The sequence below is a fragment of the Dipodomys ordii genome, unplaced genomic scaffold (genome assembly GCF_000151885.1).
Source record: "Dipodomys ordii isolate 6190 unplaced genomic scaffold, Dord_2.0 Scaffold98, whole genome shotgun sequence".
Classification (NCBI taxonomy): Eukaryota; Metazoa; Chordata; class Mammalia; order Rodentia; family Heteromyidae; genus Dipodomys; species Dipodomys ordii.
This window is the reverse complement of record NW_012267314.1, coordinates 4,550,142-4,574,114: the sequence shown is the minus strand read 5'-3', so window position 1 is coordinate 4,574,114 and position 23,973 is coordinate 4,550,142. Positions and strand designations below refer to the sequence as shown.

Genomic DNA, 23,973 nt, shown 5'->3' with positions numbered 1-23,973 from the left:
AACATTATGACCCCTTAAAACTCATTTTCCAATAGTAATCATACCATGTTTTGAGGCTTGGTGAGACAGAATAATGACGTGAAGCACACACTAGATATACTACTAGAAAGTTTAATCAAAGTGAAAAACGGATTCAAGTATAGATTGGAAATGACAAGGTTTCTTTGCATCAGTCAGTTCTTACCCCCTTTTCTTCAGGGGCTATGTGATTCCATTTTCACACAACCCCTCTTTCTGGAGGTCAAAGCAACCTACTATCTCAAAAGCAGAGATTTCCAGGAAGTACTGGCCACCACAAAGGGATGTGTGAATGAATACATCATTGTTTGGTGGTCACTGTAAAATGTTTTATTGAAAGGTAGCTCACAGTGTTTATATTTCCTTTCTCCTCATCCTCAAGATGAAGGTTAATTAAAACTGTGATACATTTGGTAGCTCACATTAAAAAAAAAACAGCCTGATATGTAAAAGTTGATTTTTTTGATTGGTGTGGAAAGGATGTGTATATGTGTGTGAAAAAGAAATTGCCTTCCTAAATATAACATTTGAAAGACAGTAGAAATTTTCCCATATGTTGCTTGAATAACAGTAGTGTTTTATATATTTTTTTTACAGAAGTCTTTTTTATTTTTTAAAGAAAACTGTTCTTCACCATTAAATAAATGACCTCGAATTCAGATGTTTAAAGCTGTCTCTTCAAATATGAGTTTAAGTGAGGAGCACATACAAACTGGTCACTTTCTCTTTGCTGAATCTACTGTGTTGATGAGACAACCTCTGCTCATTTTAAGGGAATTTCGGTATACTCACTAGCTTTGTTCCTTTCCACCAGTGTGCTCGCACCGTCTAACTTGCTCAGGAGGATGAGCCTGCAGTGAAGGAAACGCTTGAGCTCTTGTTTATTGAAGATGGTGCTTATGAAATGCTTCTGCTGAGAAAATGTGGCTCCTTCCATGTTGCTACATATGTAGACCTCCAAAGCACATTCCCATAATCACCTTCTTTCCTTATTTTGTTCTGTACTCCAGTTTTGGAAAACTTACCCTACTCAGAGTATTCGCTCAGTGGTGTGAAATAAAGGTCTGGATTGTAGAGTTGGATGATGATGATGATGGTGATTTATTTAAAATATAATATTATGATTATTAAGGTATATAGGGGGGTTACCATTCCATAAGTCAGGTAATGAGGTAATGAGTATAATATTCTCTGTGTTTGTTTTATTGTTCGTTTGTTTGTTTGTTTTCTCATGCTGGCCCTGGGGCTTGAACTCAGGGCCAGGGTGCTGTCCCTGAGCCCTCCGGCTCAAGGCTAGTGCTTCCCACTTGAGCCACATCTCTACTTCCAGCTTTTTTTGGTGCTTTAACAAGAGATAAAAATCTAATGAAGGGTCTGGGAAGGTGGCTCAGTGGTAGAGCGCTTGCCTTGCAATGCATGAGGCCCTGGGTTCGATTGCTCAGCGCCACATAAGCAAAAAGAAAAAAGCTGGAAGTGGCGCTGTGGCTCAAGTGGTAGAGCACTAGCCTTGAGCTGAAGAGCTAAGGGACAGTGCCCAGGCCCAGAGTTCAGGCCCCACAACCAGACCCCCCCCAAAAAAAAATCTAATGAATTTTTCTGACCTGCCTGGCTTTAAACCCCAATCCTCAGATCTCAGCCTCTTGAATAGATTATAGGTATGAGCCACCAGCACCTGGCCCTACACAATTCTTTTTGGTGATAATTTATGTGTGTGCCATTATTGGGGCTTGAACTTAGGGCTTGGGCACTGCCCTTGGCTTTGTTGCTCAAGGCTAGCATCCTACCACTTGAGCCAAATTCCACTTTTGGCTTTTTGGTGGTTAATTGGATCTGAGAGTCTCATGAATTTTCCTGCCTGGCCTGGCTTTAAACCTTATTCTTAGATCTCAGCCCCTTGAAAAGCTAGTATTTATAGGCATGAGCTACCATTCCCAACTTCATAATTGATTTCTTTTTTAACTACAGGATCTTGCTGTGTAGCCCAGCTGTAATTCCAGAATGACCTGGAGTTCAGTAGATAGCCTAGACTGTCCTCAAGGTCATGATTCTTCTGTCTCAACCTCCCCAGTGCTGGGATTAAAGACGGGCACCACCATACCTGGCTTGAAGTTCTGTTATTCTTTTGCATTCAGAAGCATACAGTATGACTGCAGCTCCCTTTGGGCACATTTCTGGCTGAATCTGTGGTGGCCATTTCACTGGCTGAAGGTTCCATGTGGGTAAGGACTGTATGTGTCTTAGTTGTGTCTAGACCCACACTCCCACACCCACACACTGGCGAACCATTGTTGCTCAAATGTTGCATGGTTTCAAGGTATTTTAGAAACATCACAGGCTACATGGGTGATAGAAAAGTGACGGCTGAGAAGGTGCTGGAAACCATATTATTGTAGTTTAGCCTACGACCAATCTGTTTCTGCAAGAACCTGACATCTTCTCTGAGCCTTACTAGTTCACTTTGTAAGCTTTATGCTTCAAGATGAACCAGTCCACCAAAGGGAATTCATTCAAGCAATGTTTCCCACTTTATGTTTTTGCCCAATATACTCCCGATGCTGAAAAAGAAAGGAAAATGCAGTTGTACTCTGCAGCTCTGCTGAGCCAGCTTTCCTCATGGAGAGCAGTCTGTGCTATTAAGCTGGGAAACGAGTGACATGGAGAGAACCTGATTAAGGAGTCACCTATTAGAATTCCTGATTTTCAATTAAGTATTATAATTAATAATCTTGTATCAAATAATTATGCTAACTCCTACTCTGTCTAAAAAATTAGATAGAACACCAAAATCTTAAATCCTCAGAGTCTGGTGAACACTATTTTTGTTTGATTGTGGGGTGTGTGTGTGTGTGTGTGTGTGTGTGTGTGTGTTTTATATGCTCACAACTAAGTTACCGTGAAATCTAGCCCAAATTTAGGAGACATCTGGCATCCATGTGGCTCATCTTAATATTGTTTTAAGAACTTTAATCAGTACTACCTGATACCAGCGTGTGTTCCTGTGAAAGCCAGAAATGGATACAAACTACAACCCAAATTTTCCTTAAATGGTCAACTTATTTCATAAATTTGATTTATATACAGCACCCAGATCGTGAGGAGACATGCAAACCTGATATATAACATCTGGACTGTGGGGGTAGAATCCTTATTCTGACAAATTGTTCCCAATGTATCTGTCCAAATGCCACTGTAAATAATCCCATTTATTTAAAAATTGCTTGATGAATGTAGTTTTTCTAAGAACTCATCCATTGCACAATAGGAGATGTATTCCTTGGAGACACTTTGCATTTCTTACTCATTTCAGAATCCTTTGTGCCTGGCACAGAGCCTGACTCACAGAAGACATTGACTCCACAATCGAATCATATGCTGAGTAAGACAGCAGAGGTACAGGTTAGGAGACCAGAAACTAATGAAAGATTAGTTCATTTTCATAGTCTCCATTTCTTAACTCTAGATGTTTTTATTGTTTGTTTAAAATGATTGTAAATGGTTAGGTTTCTTTCACAAAAACAAGCACAACAAAGTAGATATGTCAAGAGATATCAAAGCTGGGTGCTGGTGGCTCATGCCTGTAATCTAAGCTACCCTGGAGACTGAGACTCTTATGTCCACTTAACCAGCAAAAAGTCACAAGTGGAGCTGTGGCTTACATGGTGGAGTGCTAGCCTTTTGGGGGGAAGTAAAAGCTCAGGGACAGTGCCCAGACTCAGAGTTCAAGAGAGAGAGACAGAGACAGAGAGAGACAAAGACAGAGACACAGAGAGACAGACAGACAGACAAGATCAAGTTAGAAATTGACTTGGATTCCCCAGGAGAGCTGCAGAGCATGTGCCTTTGGAAGCCTCCGTGAGAGCAGAATGTATCTGTACAAAATAGATCCCACATACTTGCAGAATGGATAAATAGCCAGTTCTGAGATGTTTAAAAAAGACCAACCACACAAATGAAAAATTCAAATGACTACCTGGCATGTCTATTCTAAAATATTTGATCATCTGAATTTCACCCCACTCCCTTCCCATATTTTCCAACCAGTCTCTACTGTAAACTTTGTAGACAGTGCATTTTCTTGATTATTTCTGAGCAATCATGTGTGTATATAGAATCCTGGAAGTTGCCCCTATTTAAAAGGAAAAAAACCAGTAAAATCACCCAGCTTTTTTTTTCAAGAAAGAGCTAGGAAAACAAACTGTTCTTTGCCCTCTTTTTATTTCTGTATCTTTTCCATAGGTTTCCATTTGTAAGTTAGTAATAGCCTTTGTAGAAAAATCATGATGCTTTTTTTACAACAAAAGTAACAGCAAAAATCAGATCTTTAGAAATCTATCAAATGAGACATTTATGAGGCCTTTATGTAGAAAATTAAATGACTTTCTTCTCACTGTAAGATATATGTGAAAGATATTTTCAAATACTTACATACATAAAAAGACCTAAAGGGATTAGCATGTTTATTATTGTAAATATGTCAGTTCTTCCAAATATAGGTCAAGTGCAATCCCAGTAAATCTAACATGTCTTTTGGATGATTCCAAAAGACATATGTTATATAAAATAACAAAGACCTATAAATAGCCAAAAAATCCTGAAAAAGAAACAGAAGAATTTGGCAATGTTATTTGTATTGTTAATAATGTTAGTTGTGGGCTGGGAAGGTAGCTCAGTGGTAGAGCACTTGCCTTGCATGCTTGAGGCCCTGGGTTCGATTCCTCAGCACCACATAAGCAAAAAGAAAAAAGCCAGAAGTAGTGCTGTGGCTCAAGTGGTAGAGTGCTAGCCTTGAGCTGAAGAGCTGAGGGACAGCACCCAGGCCCAGAGTTCAGGCCCCATGACTGGACCCCCCCCCCAAAAAAATAATGTTAGTTGTAACATTAGACAATAGGGATGTATAGATAGATAGATAGATAAATAGATAGATTTATCGTGAGAACTGTAAATTGATATAGATATAAATATATGTAGATATAGATTATCTATATGCAGTATGACTTTTATAAGAGAAATAATCAATTAGGTTAATAAAACACAAGTCCTGAAACAGGCCCACTTTTTTTTTTTTTTGGCTGGTCCTGGGCTTGAACTCTGGGCTTAGGTGCTGTTCCTGATCTTTTTGCTCAAGTCAAGTGCTCTACCATGTGAGCCACAGAGATACTTCCAGTTTTTTTTCTTTTTCTTTTTTTTATTGTGAAAATACTGTACATTTCCAGTTTTTTTTGAGTAGTCTCACAGACTTTCCTATTTGGGCTAGCTTTGAACCACAATTCTCAAATCTCAGCCTTCTGAGTAGTTAGGATTACAGGGATGAGCCATCAGCAGCTAGCAGGCTTACATTTGTATAAAGACTTTATATGTGACAGAGATGAAATACAAATCAATGGAAGTGATAGATTAATAAATGATTTTAGGGTAATTGGCTATCCTTATGGAAAAAGTGAATATGTGTATCTGACACACATCATCTACAAAAATCAATTTCAAATGGATCTTGGACTTAAATGTAAAACAATTATAATACTTTTAAAAGAAATACAGAAGAATGTATCCATCTCCCTAAGGCAGAAAGTGAATCTTAAACAAAATACAGAAGTCTTTAAAGAGAGCATCAATGACTATATCACCATTTTGAGCTCCCATTTGTCAAGTGAGATTGATAACAGATCATAACCCTTAGCAGTCATGTGGATTTAGATATTGAGCAATATGTAGCTAGCACTCTAATATTCATAAGGACAATCTAATAGAAAATGGGACAAATACTTGGATAAGATTTTTCACAGGAAAGAAAACATGAGTGGTCAATTATATTAAATATCTTATGAAAATTAATGATAATTCATAGTAATTAACTAAGAAAACACATGTCTAAATCACCATTGTACAGTTTAATGCCCCTCAGAATAGATATTATTAAAATTTCATAGCATCAAGTATTGGCCATAATATGATACTAAGAACTCTCTGGGTGGATTGTAAACTGATAGATTTACTCTTGAAAAAAGTTGTCGTGATTAGTAAATTTTAACATGTGTCTGATGAATAACCAGAAACTTCATTCATGTAGTGTATGATCTTCTGCACATGAATACCAGTGCCCTGTGTGACATTGTCTGTATGAGGAGAACCCCGTACAGGTTTGATAGAGCACAGAGTCTTGTGTCACTTAATGGTGTAACAGCTGTCGAAGAAATGTGTTATTGGGTTATTTGATATAGAATTTTTTTTATACAAACTTATATCGCTGTTGTTATTAGGTGATGTAATTGTATGAGGCCATTTGTTATCCATGAGATCAATCATTGACTGAAATGTCATTAGACAGGACATGACTTATCTATAAATATACCACAAGTTATCCAAGAAAATACTGTCTGCCCATGCAAATAATTACAGTTACATAGTCAGAAAACTGGCATGGAAGAATTTCACAAGTGAGGAAAGCAAGTCCCATGGTACGTGTCTAAACCTATTTCTTTTTTCTTGTTCTCTTTAAGTGGTTGTACCTAGGGGTTGCCGTTTAACAAAACAGTTTCTCAATACAATGAGTCCTGATCAGTGTTGCCCCTTTCCATATGCTCCCCCATCCCTCCCAGCCACCCCTTCCCAAAACAGTTCCTCAATACAATGAGTCCTGATCAGTGTTGCCCCTTTCCATATGCTCACCCATCCCTCCCAACCACCCCTTCCCAAAACAGTTCCTCAATACAATGAGTCCTGATCAGTGTTGCCCCTTTCCATATGCTCCCCCATCCCTCCCAACCACCCCTTCCCTCACTCTTGTATATTCATTGTAGTATATTCACTGAATTCTTGACTACATTCTCCCCCACCTTCTCTTTTCATTCATCTATGCCTTTCCCCTTGACCCCACCCCACCCCTTTCAAGTGCTCTGCTTCCTGGAGTTTATTTATGAGCCTATTTCATCATTCAGAAGCACTGAGATTTGACTGATGAGATTCCTCCATGCTGGCCTCCTGTCAGGCCCCACATGTTTGTCTGCAGCTCTAGATTATGAATATTCCCTTGTTTGCCTCTAAGTGGAGCAGGGAAAGGTCTGTTTCCTTTTGAAGAAAAGATCTCAGATGAAGTTTCATTGGCTCTGATGGGTCTGGGTTGGAGCAGGTGCCCATCCATGCACCAATCACAATAATGAGGACAATGACGCATATGAGTGGCCTAGCTTAATTAATGACCTTCAGAGCACATGGCTGGGAACAGGGCAAAGGAGCAAAAAAAATGCTGCTATACTGGGTACCAGAGGAGGGTAAATGAATGTTGGACTTCTAGAACAGCAGAGAATATTATTCTGCCCCTTTGATGCTAAGAAGCCAATTTGTGTTGGACTAACCAGTACTACTCGCTTGTGGTTTACAGCTGTGGCTCAGAGAAGCACAGACAGAAGCAAGAAAGTGACTTTTCCTGTTGCAGGGTTACCTAGTAGCATTCCCAAATAAGAATGGGCAAACGTGGAATAGCATCTCAAGATGAAAGGTTGACAAAAGCAAGAATTTCATCCACACACAGGTTCTTTGGAGATTTATGTAATCAAGTTTTGTATCCCCTCAAAAATATTCACTTTAATTTTGTCTACTTGGCCATCACAGAGTTGAGAAATATTTTCAAGCTAGGCACCAATGCTCACACCTGTTATCCTAGCTACGCAGAAGGCTGAGATCCAAAGAAATATGGTTCAAAGCTAACCCAGGCAGAAAAGTCTGTGAGACTCCATCTCCAATTAGTCAACAAAAGCTGGGCTAGAGGCTTGCATGGCTCACACAAAAGAGCTTGCCAGCCAAGCAAGCATAAAGCCCTGAGTTCAAGCCCTGGTACAGAAATTTATGGAAGGAACATTGGTAAATTTTCCTTTTTACCAATACATGCTGATTTAAAGTCCTGTTCTTCTGGATAGACCATGTGTGAATTTTCACTCTCTTTTCTAAAGCTTATATGTTTTAAAATAAGGATAATTTGTGCTTATGACTGAATCTGTGGGGCTCCTGTGTGTTGACTAATTGGCATTTTATAAGAAAGGTTTGTGCTTCAAGTGTTTACAAAGTTACCACCATAAGTAGAATCGTTGTCATTAGAAATAACTTTTAAGTTGTTCCTGTTTTAAACCATGCCTGAGTTAGACCATTGGAAGCTGCTTTTACGAGTCACAGAACATATCAACAGGCCTTTTGCTTTGCCCTACATATAAAGAGCAAAGTTGTTCCTTTCTTGGACAATTTTGTTAATTTCCTGAGTAATTTTGTTAATTTCATTCTGGAAGGACTGGCTTTTAGTCTTTCTCCTCACTCTTGGATGTTATTAAAATTAAAAGTGAGCTTATTTCAGACATGGTACTGTGTTGGACTTAAATCTCCTTATTACAAACCCAACCCTGACATTTTATTTATTTTTTATACTCAAACTTGCCTTAGTTGCAGTGTGCAGTGAGCCTGTATAACTTATTTTAAACATGATTTGCTTACATTCCCAACTCTAAGCTTAGCATTATTCTTAGACCAAAAGAAATAAACTGTCTGGTTTCACTGTGATTCAGTAATGTGCAATTAGTATTTTCTTGGCATAAATATAATATCGATGGCTATTTTTTGTTTTGTTTTTACATCAAATTCTATTTGTATTTATTGTCTGGAGTATGCTACATTAGTGGATTTTGCACTTAAGCTTAGATAATCAAATAGTCTTAATGCACTAAAAATTTTGTATTGGATTTTTCAGACCAGCCTCTGAGGTAGTAAGGATATAAATGCATGGCTTATAAAAGCCCTGTTGTTATTCCCACATTCCTATAGTGACAAAGAAGCCAGTTCATTGCTTTACCTCATATTGAATTTCCTGCAATATAGCACTTCTTTTCTTTTTTTTCCAAAAATGTACACTTGTACTTTTTAATATTTCTTATGATGAAATCATGGTCTTTACTTAGCTTAAAATTTCCTTAAATGCCATCTATGTAGAACTGTAAGTATAAGTTTTCTGAATATCATCTATTTTAAGATTGTCTTTATTTTCATTTATTTGTAATTAGTCAAATAAGTTCTAAGAGGTTTTTTAGAGCTTTCTGTTGGAGCTGGGCACTAGTTGCTCACACCTGTAATCCTAGGTACTCAGGGACTGAAATCTGAAGATTGTTGTTTGAAGCCAGCCTGCGCAGAAAAGTCCATGAGATTCATCTCCGATTAACCACCAAAAAAGGCTAGACGTGGAGCTGTGGCTCAAGTGGTAGAGCGCAAACGTTGAGTATGAATACTCAGGAACAGTGCGCAGGCCCTGAGTTCAAGCCCTAAGACTGGTGTGCGTGTGCGCATGCATGCACGCGTGCACACACACACACACACACACACACACTTCTCTTGGTTTTCCAAGTACCCACTCTTGTCACTTGTTTGTGATGTTGATGGGCTGGTCATTTCCTTTCACTATTTCATAGTGAGCATTTGAGGTTTTTTTTAAGGTTCCATGTCTTTTTTGATATTTCAAATACTATTTTTTGAATTGGAATAGCACATAATCATTGCACGTGTTTATGGAGTGCCCTGTGATAATTCAGTGCATGTACACCGTAGGAAATGATCAAACTAAGGTAAGTGGAATAGTCACTACTTCGGATATTTATCATTTCTTTGTGCTGGGATTATTCAACACCCTTTTTACTATTGGCTCTTTTAAAATATACGATTAATAGATGTTAGCCCGGTGTGCTACAGAACACTGGAAGGCGTTCCTCTGCTCCACCAATACTCCAGACCTTTGTGCCATCCTCCCTCCCCCGCCTCCTGCCTCTCTGGTGACTGCTGCTAACTCACTTCTCTGAGACCAGTCTTTTGGGCTTTAACTATAACTGAGGACACAGAACAATATGTCTTACTGTGTTTGTCCCTTCCATGTCATTCCTGACTTTCTATTAACAATGGTGTTGGTTGATTTTAGAGCGTTTTTTTTTTCTCTCTCTCTCTCTTTTTAACATCATGGTGACATTATTCTGTTCCTAGGTTACTAAGAGGTCAGGCATAGGTGTGGAGTTTTTTTTTCACATAAAGCACTTATAACCTATTGCTAGGGCATGAGAGGTCTATTTATGTATGTGTATAGAATAAACGCTACTTATAGTAAAATGGTCATTTACTGCATATAGGGTTTTCTGAACACTTTAGAATTCTTATATCTTATCTAAATCAAACAAGCCTCTTACTTTTCTCTCTTGGAGTTTTATCAGATTTGTTCTCAGCTCTCTGTTAGCTTCAACAAACAAACCTGGAAGCCTCTGTATTCTGAAAGCTTTTTATAGAGTTTATGAATTAATTATTAAACTATACATATTCATTTCAACTTATGTATTCGGTATTGTAGTTTTAGTTTTGATCATTTAAATATCATCTGAGACAACTGTTGGCATTGATATGTTCAAAATGTATTCGCAAGGATATTTTTATTGAAAACTCTTAAGATTTTGATCTTTTCCATTTCTCCCAAATATTCCTTGAATAATTCTAGTTTCATGTTAGATTTTTAAGAAACGCATTTCCAGAAATGTGTTTATGATTTGCAATGAAGCAGAGTTTTTTGGTGTCTGAGGTTCTGGACTTTAAACTCAGGACTTCATGGGTAATATGTTACTTGAATCATGTTTCTAGCCCAGCCTTTGTTAGTTATTTTGGAGATGGAGTCTTGAGAATATTTTTCCCCAGGCAAACTTGAAACTAGAAGTCTCAGGATCTTGGCATCCCAAGTAACTACAATTGCAGTATGAGCCAAAAATACCTAGCTAACTTACATTAGATTGTTTTATCAAAAGACTTGAAGTTTGTATTCTCCTTGGACTATTCTCCTAACAGTAATTAGCATACTCTGTTGTTTCTTTCCCTCCTTTCAATGCTGCTCTCTGCCTTTTCACTTTTTTTTATTATTTTATTTTATTTGTGAACATATTGTACAGAGGGGTTACAATTACATGGGCAGGATAATGCGTACATTTCTTACCAAGCATTGCAGCCTCCTCCTTTGCGCTTTTTCACTTTTAAGGGTTTTTTTGATTAGCATCAACTGGAGGGTTTTTTTTTTGTTTCGGTTTTGGTTTTGTTTGGCTTTTTGAGTAATTTCATAGATCCACAGATTATAAAAGATTGTTTTTGTTGTATTTGATTCCCATGCCCTGTTGTATCTTGTATATACATTTTTCTAATTTGGGGAGGGGAAGGGAAATAACAAAATGCTGATACAAGAATACAGGTTGACCCATTGTAACAATGAGATGTACAAGACACTATGTTGAAAATGAACTTTACAACTTGGGGGAGAGGGCGAGGGAGGAGTTAGGAAGGTGGGGAGGGAAGGGATAGTAGGGGAAAAACAAAAGAGGGGGTAACAATGCTCAATAGGAAATGTACACATTACCTTACTCATGTAACTAACCCCTCTGAACAGTATCTTTATAATAAAAAAAACTTTTAAAAAATCCCATAAACACTAAGCCTGTTTTAAGAGAAAAGAAAAGAAAAAAACTCATAAACTTTGAGACGTCTATGGTTCTGGTTTCTGAAAGAAGTGAGCAGAAAAGCCACTGACCTTACCAGGTATAAGCTCTTCCCTCTGCCCCATGATAGGAACTCATGTCTACTGACTTCAAAAGATGGAAGCTGAGGAGTTAGAGGGGGAATACCGGAGGAGAACACAGGGATGAGGAGTGGCCATAGCCTAGCCGGTTCTTCCCATCCTGTGGCTGACTGGTGCTTCAGAGCTAGGGATGAGACTGAGTGAAATCATTACTCATCTCCATACCCTACTTCCCAGCCCTCTAAACCATAGCAAGTTGTTGGGCCCCTTTGTTTTCAGAGTTCTTTAAAGTTTAGTTCTTCGGAGGAAGGGAGGGGGGAGATCAAAGAAGATTGGGGTACCAAGCTCTCTAACACCAAATCTTATCAGGCCTTTTATTTTTTAGTTATGTTTTTTCATGATTATTGTCTGTTACAAAATTAGGTGTCTTTTTGTAGGAAAATCCTAGCCTTTCAGCTGCCAGTCTACTTTTTGCCACTTGAAGTTTATCTTAATATCTCATCCATTCTCCATTACATAATACTTAAGTAAAAAGCAATTTTTTTGTGTGTTTCTACTACAGGTGAAGACTGATGTGAGGCGTATGGTTGAAGACGTGGTAAAGGTGAGATTCCACTCTGAAAGTGGCATTTTTATCGTTGTTGTTACTTGGGTATGAAACATATTGAAAGATCAGTATGTTTACAATTTAAGCTTTCATGTATTTTTGTCTATATACACTCAGCAAGACATTTTTTCTAACTTCTTTTTTTTTCTTCATCAAGATTTAAAGCTCCCATTTTGTGGTGGTGGTACTTAAAAACCACAATGAATGATAAGAGAGAGGCAAAGGAAGGAAGGAATATGCCTTTCTGTTAGGTACTTTAATTCCTATTGGCACTTTAATGAGTCATCTCTGAACACATTAGAGGCTATTTGACAAGACCCCAAATGTCAATGCAACATTATTTAGTTGCACATCAAGTGCTGAGTTAAGAGGTAGAAATACATGAACTAGGTAAGGAAACTCAGTCTGGTAAGCATAGTATTCATTTTTTATGGCAAAAAAATGTTTTTTTTATACCAAGTCAAAAAATAGGCAATAAAATAAAAACAAAATGAAAAGTCCAGGTGAAACAGTAGGTTAGAGTCTGTTGTCTTAACCAACAAGGTCAGAATGTTTCTTTGGAGTCATAAATATTTGATATGCTGAATTATTCCTCCAGGGCTCAGTATTATTTTCAGAGACAAATCTTATTTTAATGGAGTGAAGATTGCTTAGTTTGTGGCAGAGTTCACTACTGTTTTGTTAACTGGAGGGCATTGGTTTTTTTATCCTGCAGGTCTTCATTACTGGTAGGAAAGTCTGAGAAGTTCTTTTGCTTAATCTATGTGTAGAATGCTGAGTAGCTGAATAATCAAAAGACCTTCTAGTCCATAGGTGGCTTGTTTATTAGGCACAGTACTTCAGGCCCTCAGAAACAAAACAAAGTTTTAACCTTAATTTCTGTTAAAAGCAAGAGAAAAAATAAGTATGGTAATTAATGCCTATTTGTGGGTTTATTGCAAACAAAAATTCCAAAAACAAACAAGAAATTAAGTGCCTAACATTTTTCATTTCACAGCCCAATATTATCTACAGTTGTGTTTAAGTGACTGTGTAATCTGCTGAGTTGTTCCTTGATCTTGATTTTGTGAACCTATGCCTTCCCCCAAAGCAAGTGGTTTCTTAAAAAGCAAGATCCAAGTGAATGTATTTAAGTGAGGCGATCAAGTGAAAATCTTGGATTTGTTGAAAAGCAGATGTGATTAACGGAAGTTGGGCCCAATTACTGGGAAAACGCATTGGACATGCGCAGAACAGCCCTGAACATTACCGTAAGCACGCGTGCGCATTTTTTCCCCAATGGCAGTCTCCTGTGGATTGCAAGGGACTACCGTATATAATAGTGAATACAGCCTGGATTACATTTGTCTTCATATCTGTGCAGTTACTACATATTTTAATTTATTTAGTTTTGTCAGTCGTGGGGCTTGAACTCTGGGCCTGGGTGCTGTTCCTCAGCTCTTCAGCCTAAGGTGAACACTCTACCCCTTGAGCCATTGCTCCACTTCCAGTTTTTTGGTAGTTTATTGGAGATAAGAGTCTCATAGACTTTCCTGCCTGAGCTGGCTTTGAACCACAATCCTCAGAGCTCAGCCTCCTGAGTAGCTAGGATGACAGGCGTGAGCCACCAATGGTATATTTTTTAATCATTTCTTAAGAAGGAAAGAGCCCACAAAGTCCAGAGTGCCCAGGGTCCCCAGCAGTTCTGTGGCCTGCCCTGTGCTTCCCTTCCCATTGAGAAGAATAGCTACTTTCTTTTGTGTCTTCTTTTGGAACAGGTTATATTTCTGCAAATGATGTCTGTGCTCCTCAGAGACACACATGGCTGTAGCTACAGAGAAATAAGTGAACACATAGTTAGCTGCGACTAATCATTGTTTTCCTGATATCAAATAAAGATTTTCCTTCTAGATACTCAGGTGAAATTCCGTTAGCTTTGTAATGTGATATGGGACTAAAGGAGAGAGGGGCATGGCTTGATCCGGGGTCCTGGGTGCCCCTTGGCCTGGTGCTGCCCCAGCTCCATGTGTGCTGCCCAGGCCTCCTTGTTGTTGGGTAGTCTGTGTGTTCCTGAATGTAAACGTTTTCAGTCACTGGGGATCATCTGGCTTTGTTTGGTTTTTCAAAACTATGTTGTAGTTTTGAAGAAAATACTGTCTTTTGAGGACTTATCATTTGTGTAGAGAATATCATCTGAAGGTTGCTGGGGTGTTAAAGCAAGGGTGTTGACTGTGAGAAGCCTCCTTTTCCGGCGCAGGCTCCCTGAGGACCAGGACTTTTGTCTGTTTTGCCTGCAAATAGATATTAGGAAAAGACAGATATGTAAGAGGAGCTGGGATAATGAACTGTTTTCCTTCTTTAGAACAATCTGAAATGCCCTGGGCCTGCTTTGGGCATCTCAGAGCACTGCTGCACCTTGTTCGCAGGTGTTGGCAGGTACGCAGAACTGTGGATGGCCCCTCAGGAGGAAGACACAGCCTGGGAGCCAGTTGCCAGCTGGGAGAAGAGCTGTCTTCTCCGTCCCAGCTTTTATACTCTGAAGCCACAAAGACCTTCCAAAGCAAAAACTTCTAGAGATGATTGACTGACTTTAATTCGCTTGACTAGATTCAGTGGTCCTAACTCACAAAAATTTTGACAACAAAATCAGAGAAGTATAAGAAATGCATTATTTTCTGTTAATAGTACAACTGTGTTTGTGTGTATATGTGTGTGTGCGCGCGCGTGCGTGTGTGCGTGTAGATGTAAGCCTGTGCATTTTTCAGGTACTACAAAAAGAAACAGGTAGGAGCTGGCTGTCAGTGGCTCACACACAGATTGAGCCACTCTGGAGGGTACTCACTAGCTACTCAGGAGGCTGAGACCTGAGGATTGCAGTTTGAAGCCAGCCTGGACAGCAAAGTCCATGAAACTCTTGTTTATCTCCACTTAACCACCAGAAAACCAGAAGTGACACTGTGGCTCAAACTGCTAGAGTGATAGCCATGAGCAAGAGCTGGTGTCTCATGCCTGAGTTCAAGCCCCAGGACAGGAACCAAAACAAGAAGAGAGAGAGAGAAAGAGAGGGAGGAAGGGGGAGTAAAGAGGAAGATAGGTAGACAGACAGACAGACGATTTTATTTGGAATAAATCATCCCTGCCTTTTGTTTCTCATGCCCTCCTGTCTAGGCGCCACCCACTTCAGTTCTTGCTGAAGGGGTGAGCAGACCTGCTGCTTAGTGCACAATAGAGACTAGGAACATGAAGATACCATGTCTCGTTCTAAACCGTACCATGTGCTCAGACCATCTTGAAATGTACTCTTCTCGCTAGAATTTCCTGAGCCCTTTACTTAGGTTCAGTAACAGGAGATAGAGTACATCTTCAGTGAACATGCTACTATTAGAAACGGTGTTTCTCCACTCTAGAGTTCATATTACTGACCCATGGTGCCTGTGGCCCACCACTTTTCTCCAGCAGGTGAGCCTCGATCTCGAGTTTCTTCTGTCCCCATCCCAAGGATGCTGTTACCATCCTTCATGAAAGTAGTCCCTGGCTGGGAAGGTGGCTCAGTGGTAGAGTGCTTGCCTTGCATGCATGAGGCCCTGGGTTCGACTCCTCAGCACCACATAAGCAGGAAAGTAGTCCCGCCACCCTCCTCAGTAGATGTTTTTGTGGTATCTCTGAGGTACATTATCTTGCAGCTGAAGGTTCTGTGGTTTTGGAACATTGTGGGGTTTTTTTGTGTTGTTTGTTTTTTTTTTAACCCTTGAGACTAACAAAACAATATCATGAAGGAGCACTGAGGAAGGAAGCTACACTGTCTGTTCCTTCACGGGTCGTGAGGTGACCTTGCTTCTGTTTCCCAGGGTCCTGTCTTACTCGGGGCTGATAAATTTTTCACAAGTCAGCTAATAGAAAAATAATCAGTGCTTACAGTGCTCAGTGACTCACACTGTGAATTAGTAACTTGTATTGAGCGAGACATTGCCAATAATACCACTGTCCGGTGGAATTCTTGGCAGAACATAGACTTAAATGCAATGTGTGATCTTTACCAAGTCACAAAGTGCTTCCCTCTAGATCCTTCCTGAGAAAAATCCTCTGATCACCTTGACATGAGGGCATCGTGCTAAGGATTTCTGAAAATAACATAAAGATTAGACGTGTTACATGAACTACAGTGGTCACAGAATTAAAGCATCGAGTTATATCATTCAAGATGTACGGATTTGCCTCTGTCAAGTGTGAAGCATCTTTTTTTTTGTTAACGTTGGGGAAGGGAACTGGTACTTAGTCACTTATCTGAGGTCAGCACTGTGCTTTCCTGAACTGCACCTGATCCACAGGGAGGTGTCCCAGGCCAGGTTTCCCAAATTAAAGCAGAGAAATACCTCTGTGCATGTCCCTACATAATCTCACCCTGCCTTCCAGCCTTTTCACCTGTTCCTGTATTGTTCTGTAGGAGGGCCCATCATAGACTAGCACAGACACGGAATTGGGCCAGAGGAGGAATGTAGCTGTATCAAAGTTATCATTGTGGTCTGTGAGAGGAGCCAGGGAAAGGATATTTAGAGGACAAAGCTCTGTACTCTTTACCTGGATGATGGATAGTAGAGCCAGGCCTCACAGTTGCCAGTTAGGGAGATCCCATATGGTAATTTTCCCCAGATCGGCCTGTGTTCCACATGGCCCATGTGTGGGGCATCTTGAAGCATTTAGCTGACCCCGGCTGTAACACAGGTGATGGAGAACATTGGGCCACCTGCAATTCTAATATGGAGAACGTTTCTTTCTGCTGTTAAACTTCTTCCAACATAACAATATTCAACAGATCCTGATGAATTCCTTATGCACCACATAAAATTACTAACTATAAGTTATTGATAACATGTGAAATATGACCTGTTTGGAGATGATCGTGAATTACTTGTTTACATTGAATCAATGGAGCTATGTATTGGGAGGGGTAGATGGGACTCTTAGAAAGTGGGCCTGGGAAGGTAACACACACCTACAAACAACATTTCTGTGAAGCCAGAGTGTGGCAGAAGAATTTAGAAATTCATCTGAAATTTAGAGTAAATTAGAAATTAACATCAAGGGTAGAGGAAAGGTGATCAGAAGAAATGGACTTCAGATGTCAGTTGTTTGCTTGAAAAAGTCCCGTGGTTTTAGAAATAATCATCATTTTCTGTTGTGCACAGAACTATGCATTACATCAAAGTTATTTTTGTTATTAATCCAACTATGAATATCCTTCCTTAACTTTTTTTTCTGATCTGTCTTTCTGAGAGAGCTTTTTCACATTGCTCCTTTGCTTTTAGTGGCTGGCCAACACGTTAAGCCCTAACCATTTTACCTTAATATGTTTCAAACTAGGGTTATTTTATTTATGTTTTTGTTTTGCTTTTATTTTTTGATGGCAAGGAGAGTAGGGAGATAAAGGTTAATGAATCATTCATTTGTTATAGCCAGAGGCAAAGTCATTGTATTTTAGAAACAAGATATAGTATCTTTCCCATCTTATATGGATCATGCTGAATTTTATATGTTAAATGTCTGTGGCTGATGCTGAACTTGGTTAGATTCACAGAGACTTAATGAGTGACCAAACTAACAGGCGCAGAAAGGCCGCCACCTAAAATATCAAAAGCATCAAATACACTCAGTGACGCCACATCTGCTCTGCACAGATGGAGATAATCATCTTGGACTGGGAATAGAGACCATCAGTAGTCATATTTGAAAACCTGTGGACACACTGGACCAGATTCCCCAGGCTTAACAAGTCAGTCAAACAAAATTACCCAGCATGACTTTTGGGAATCAAGGCCTGGGCTGCTGTTGACTGAACTTAAGCCCAACATGGCCTCCTCCCCTGCCTGTTCCCTTTCCTTGTCTCATTCCAGATCCTGCTGTCTCTATGTCAGCATGCAGGGTACAGATGCTTTTAGGATTCTGTGCTTTATTGCCTTATGCCATCTTGCCTTTCCCATGCCATGAGGAATGTCTATTCTGAAGGAAGATTTCAGCCTTTTTAGAGCATAGTGGGGTTTTAAAGCATTCGTTGTTTAAGCTCAAAAGACACCGAGTTGCAGTTATCTCAACTCGTGTATTAAGTCAACTATTTTCTTTTTTAGTATTCTGTGTCTTAAAAGTGTAAAGTCTGGTCTCTTTAAATGTTGTAATTTCATATATATTCCTTTGATTTTCTTTTTTTTCTTTTTTCTTTTTTTGTTGGTTGTGGTGCCTGAGCTCTGGGCCTGGGCGCTGTCACTCTGCTCTTCAGATCAAGGCTGGAGCTCTACCACTTGAGCCACAGCACCACTTCTGGCTTTTTCTGCTTATGTGGTGGTAGAGTGCTTGCTTTGCATGCATGAGATCCTGGGTTGGATTCCTTTGATTTTCTAAAGCACAGTCATTCCCAGAGAAAATGCGGTTTTACAGTTACACAGGGTCACACATAGAAGGACTATTGCAGCAACTAGGCATTTAGTCAAATGCTAGCCCAAGGAGGTTTCTTGCTGAGCCCTTCGGCTCCTTTCTAACTCTTCCTGGGTGTTTTCCATTGGGATCTCCCAGGCGCCTCTCAGTTAGGCCTGTTTTCTTTTTCTTCATGGTTCTCTCTTCACTCAAGAACCTCCTGGCCCTTCTGTCTGCCATGCTGTCCAGCCCACATCAAGCACTCTTCATGTCAGCATCTGTGCTGGGGTTCACAAGTCCATTTAAAACATCTCTATGTCACTTCTTTTAAAAGTGTTTTCAATGCCAGGGAGAGGGGGTTGGGTGAAAGAAAGACATTGGGATTCTGGATTCAGTGAGACCTGGGTGTGGATCATTACCTCTTTGCAAGGAGGCTGGGTGACCGACTTGCCTGTGCCGGGGTGGGAGTGGGGGTGGGGGTGGGGGGGAGGGGTAGTGGAAGGGAGCGGGGGAGGGGGGATGAGAGAACATGGACACAGAGGTTGGAGGTGTGGCTCAGCATCAGTCCTGGTTCAAGTTCAGTCCTGGTCTTGGACCAAATAAAAAAGAAAGAAAGAAGAAGAGAAAAGCAAACGTGTACACAGTTCTGAATAAAATCGGTCACCTCCTAATTCCCATCCCTAACCACTTTTGCAGACTCCAGTCTTCCACAAAGTTGCTCGTGTTCTTTTCCAGTACCTTGTGGAGGGGATGGGGAGGACATAGGTCGTGTTATGGACAGGGATGATGTCATCGTCATCTTCTGATCTAAGTGGACAAGGCCCGACTGACTAGAAGGTGCCTCGACCAGCTGACGCTACCCCCAGAATCACTGACGGACGCTGAGAGTGTGGCCCAAGCCTGTAGCTCTTTGTTCTTTGTAGTGTATGTGCTGGGGTCAGACTATTCAATCTGTGCAGAACCGGAGAAAATGCTTCCGGTGTAGGTAGTTTTAACTAAAATTCCTCGCTGAAAATATTCTCTGTTCTCCATTCTTTTGGTTTTTAAGATTCACACATAGTGGGTGGGCACAGGAGCAGAGAACAATGTAGCAATAATAGTACCTTCAAGGTTGGTTCCAGACTTCAGCCAGAAATCATCTAGCTCTGCCAGGTAGAACTAGATTGTAGCCAGGAGGAGGGCAGAATCCTTGTAGAATGAGTGCCTTGTAGAATAGTCCATGTTGGCTATTTGGGACTCTATCCTATAAAATGCTAACCCTATAGGAAGATATGCTCTATACTTTAGACTCTGAGTCCAGGTTTAGTACCATTTAGAATATAGTCTGCATGCAGGTTGTAAGTTACTTAAATAAATTGTAGTCGTGCTGCTTCCACTGGAAGACAAAATCCTTTGTTGTCAGTATATGTTATTTGAAGAGAAAGCTTTAAACTTTTTCCTGCCTACCAAGGCTGGTTTAGAAATGAAGGTCAAGGCTGGTCAGAGTGTTTCTTTTTTCTCCATTCTTTGAAGATATCGACACAGGCCACTGGGGCAGGCCACTGCTGCTCTCAGCTGTAAACTGGGTGGTAAAAGTATCTAACCAATATCATCATGGTAGCCCCATTCTGGAGCTCAAGAGAATGGGCAGAAGGACCTTAAAATATAAACCTGGTCATCATAGACCATCGGCCCATGATGGCACCTCACATCCATCCCCCATGCAGACTGGCAACCCTAGCAATTGGGAGGCCAAAGCAAGAAGATCAAGAGTTCAAGGCGGCCAACCTGGACTACATAGTGGTTTGGAGGCCAACCTCAGCCACACAGTGAGAGCCTGTCCTAAAACCAATCAGACAAAGAATTTCCCTAAACAAAACCAAACACGTTGCAGCAGAGATGTAGGCTTCCTTCTGAGTCTGTCCCCTAACCTGGCAGTCCAGATAAAGAGAGGCAAGTTGTATAAATATTGTGTAGCTTCCTGAGCAAAATATATTACAAGGGTCAGATGTTCCACATTCTGCTATTTGATGGAGTTGTGGTTGTCTGAAGTCAGATTGGAATGGTGCCCAGTGAGGAGAGTTGAGGAACAAGAGTAAACTTGGCCTTCCTCTCATCAAGCCAAGGTCATCACAAGATAGCATTGGCTTCCAGCCTCAAGTGCTTTTGTAGTCTAGCTCTGATTGTCTGCATCTGCTGCATACTCCTCAGCCTATATCCCCTCTGCTTCAGCCATATTGGTCCACTCACTGCCGATTTGTGTCTGTTTGTCATCTTGCCCTGTCTTCTGCTTGGGGCATTATCCTACTCGTCACAGCCAGTGAGCCTGATGTGCCTCTGCTTACTTCATCCATACCTAGGTGTGAATTTCAGACACAGTAAAGACCTTGTCCCAAGTATCTCATGTCACTGATGGGAGAACTGGGGTCTGAAGAGAGCTGATAATGCTACCAAATTTGAATAAAAGCTCAGATCAAAAATGGAATTGGAATCAAGGAGACGATTGCCATCATAAAACTTCCATCATAAAACATGTATATATACATATACACATCTGTTATGTATATGCACATATGCATATGTAATCCACATATAGGCACACATCACAGATACTACAAAATGACATACACAATTGGTAATCTTGAGAAATAAATACAGGTAGGTAATTTGATACTTACTTGCTAGTCTGGAGCTTGGGATTTAGGTCCTACATCATGAGAACTAGAGCTGTGTGAACGTATTTTATATAAGGGCCTGAGTTTTATTACCTTCCATTAGCTCACTGCTAAATTTCAGGGGTTGAGCATCCCTAAGATGGTTCTTCACCAATATTGTCAAATCTTGTATTTCCATAGACACACGTTTTCAAAAAGAATTTCTACATGTAACTGTGTAGATGTTTAGTATGACTAAAAATTAACACTAAGACTTTCTTTTTATTATTTTTAAGTAGTTATACAAAGGGGTACAAATTCAACAATCTGTGTAATCAAGTATCTTGTGTTCACCAAATGGATGATCGACTGTATTTTGTTGTATTCGTGTGTCACTAAAATAGACTTTGAAGCAAATAGGTTTCTGTTTGTTGCATACAATCTAACATTATCAAATACCTTGGAAAATAATAATCTATACTAGTCACACTAGTGACTAGTAATCACACACTGTCTAGCTGCTAGCCTCCTATGGTCTGTTAGTTTCCCTTGTTTATAACAGCCTTTTTCCTATTTGAAACAGATGTGTCTAAACAATATCTTATTAATTCAGTTCTGCATTGAATTTGCGTTCACATCATCTAGGGAAGTCTGTACTTCAGGGATGCTTGGCACTGTGGATGCTTGGCACTGTTAGAGAAGCTGAGTTTCAAATTCTGGAAAAAAATGGAGCTATGAAGACCAGTCCACAACTATAGTGAATAAAGTTGCTGTCCTCTTATTGTAGAGCATTGCTTATTCCTTTAAAAGCTTTCCGAGTCAGTCATCAGGCAGAACAATATCCAAGACCTCTTGTATTCTTGTGCCACATAAAGAGGAATACTTGAATGTCAGATGCCAGTGGCTCATGCCTGTAATCCTGGCTATTCAGGAGGCTGAGATCTGCCAGCCTGGGCAGAAAATTCCATGAGACTCTTATCTCCAATTAACTACCAGAAAACTGGAAGTGGCACTGTGGCTTAAAGTGGTAAAGCAGTAACCTTGTGCAACAATGCTCAGGGACAGCACCTATACCCTGAGTTCAAGCCCCATAACAGACAAAAAAAAAAAAAAAAAGAGGAATACTTGAAGATTGACTTACATAGAACAGTGTCTGAAAGCTTGCATACAGATCAGTTTTCTAGGAATATAAAAATTAAGATTGTGTCTCAAAGCCTAGTTTTCATTTGTGAGCTAGTCGGGGTTAGACATCAGATTCTCATAAGTTAGAACTCCAGCCATTCACATGTTCCTGTGTCTTGGTACCCCTGGTAGGCTGAGAAGCCCACTGTTATTTCCATCTGCCAATAACACGCTAAAGCTAAAGTACTAGCTGCCCTACCTTCAACCTTTGCAAAAAAAAAAAAAAAAAACCAAAGCCAGATTTGTCCTGGGAGCCTTCAACTACCAGAACAACTCTCTAAAGCAAGTATAAAGTGATTCCGTTCTTGGTGGCTCTCTCAAATACTTTTCAGTTCCTGTTGTCCACTTCCAAAGGGGGGGGGGAATAATTACAGTTTTCTTGGAGGGCCAGTAGCTCCCTGGGTAAATTTCTGGATTTGTTTGCAATGTGTATGATATTTTGAGCTCTTCACTAGTAAACTTGAATGGTCCATTGGAGAAATTGTACCCCTATTCAGCCTAGTTTCTATTATTGGAAAGTCCGAGACAATTCTGGAACATTGAACTGTCCTTTGATCTTTTAGAACATAGTGGTTTCTCTGTTCTTCTGGCAGATGACCAAGCAGGAGTTCAGCATTCCAGTCAGAGGGGCTCAGTGTTCCCAACTGGGCCTGCACTGAAATACTAGCACAAAGGGCCTTAAAATTAGAATGCTTTATATGTAATGACTGAAAATAACTTCAACTGTTTGAAAGGAAGAATGTGGTAATGGTTTTTAAAAAGTGATTAATTTATTTAAAGGTTGCATTGTCTCTAGAAAAAAAAATTTTAGTCTTCTGATGACACAAAATACAAATTTTCTCCAATCCCTCCGTAGTTTGTACAAAGTAATAGGGAACAGAGTCTTACTTGATCTTAAATATAAATAAAATGAGAGCCAACTTATTGGGGCCAATGCTTTTCGTACATCTGGCAATAATCTTTTCTTAAAGTGATTGCTAATCCAAATTTATTTTTTTAATGTTTTAGCTTGATTTTCCTTCTCTGGGATTCTTTGTGCTTCTCCTTTCTCCATCCACAAGCATCTAGTTCTGTGGGACAGTCAAAAAACCTGCCACCCCAAGGTTCATGATTGACAGACACACCTTTGCACCAATAGCCTGTGGCTTCAGGAAAGCTAGAACAATATTCTTGTGTTAGAGCTCATCTTCAGACTGAGGAGAAGTGAGAATTTTCACAGGGCATCATTACAAATAGCTAAGCAGTGTCATGATTGTACAAAATGAGTAGGAGTGAAGAGAAAAGATGACTTTGGCCTGGATGGATGGCAATTGAAGAGTTGTTGGCAGTAGCCTTTGATTTCTACAAAAGTCATTCTCTCGGTGTGTGATGCCTACCTCCTAAACAGCTGCATCTTCTGGGTACCACAGGCTTCAGGCCATGAGGCCAATGTGTCCTTCAGCTAATGTGGAACATCGTGAGATGCTCTTTGGTGCTGAATTTTTAATTTGCTTTCAATGATTAACTTTGTTTCTCAGTTGCTGGACTGTTTATTCAGTCCTTTTGACATTGTTGGGTGCAGCAATAGAAAGAATGACTCTTAA

General features: G+C 40.0%; 1 protein-coding gene across 1 annotated transcript in view; it reads left to right on the top strand.

Moving 5' to 3' along the window:
* The first annotated feature begins 12,145 nt into the window (after nucleotides 1-12,145).
* Nucleotides 12,146-23,973, top strand: part of Plekhg1 (pleckstrin homology domain containing, family G (with RhoGef domain) member 1) — a 135,473-nt gene continuing 123,645 nt past the window's right edge. Inside the window, exon 1 of the mRNA XM_013026954.1 lies at nucleotides 12,146-12,188. The gene's annotated coding sequence lies outside the window, so the exon portion shown is untranslated. The remainder of the gene's footprint in view (nucleotides 12,189-23,973) is intronic.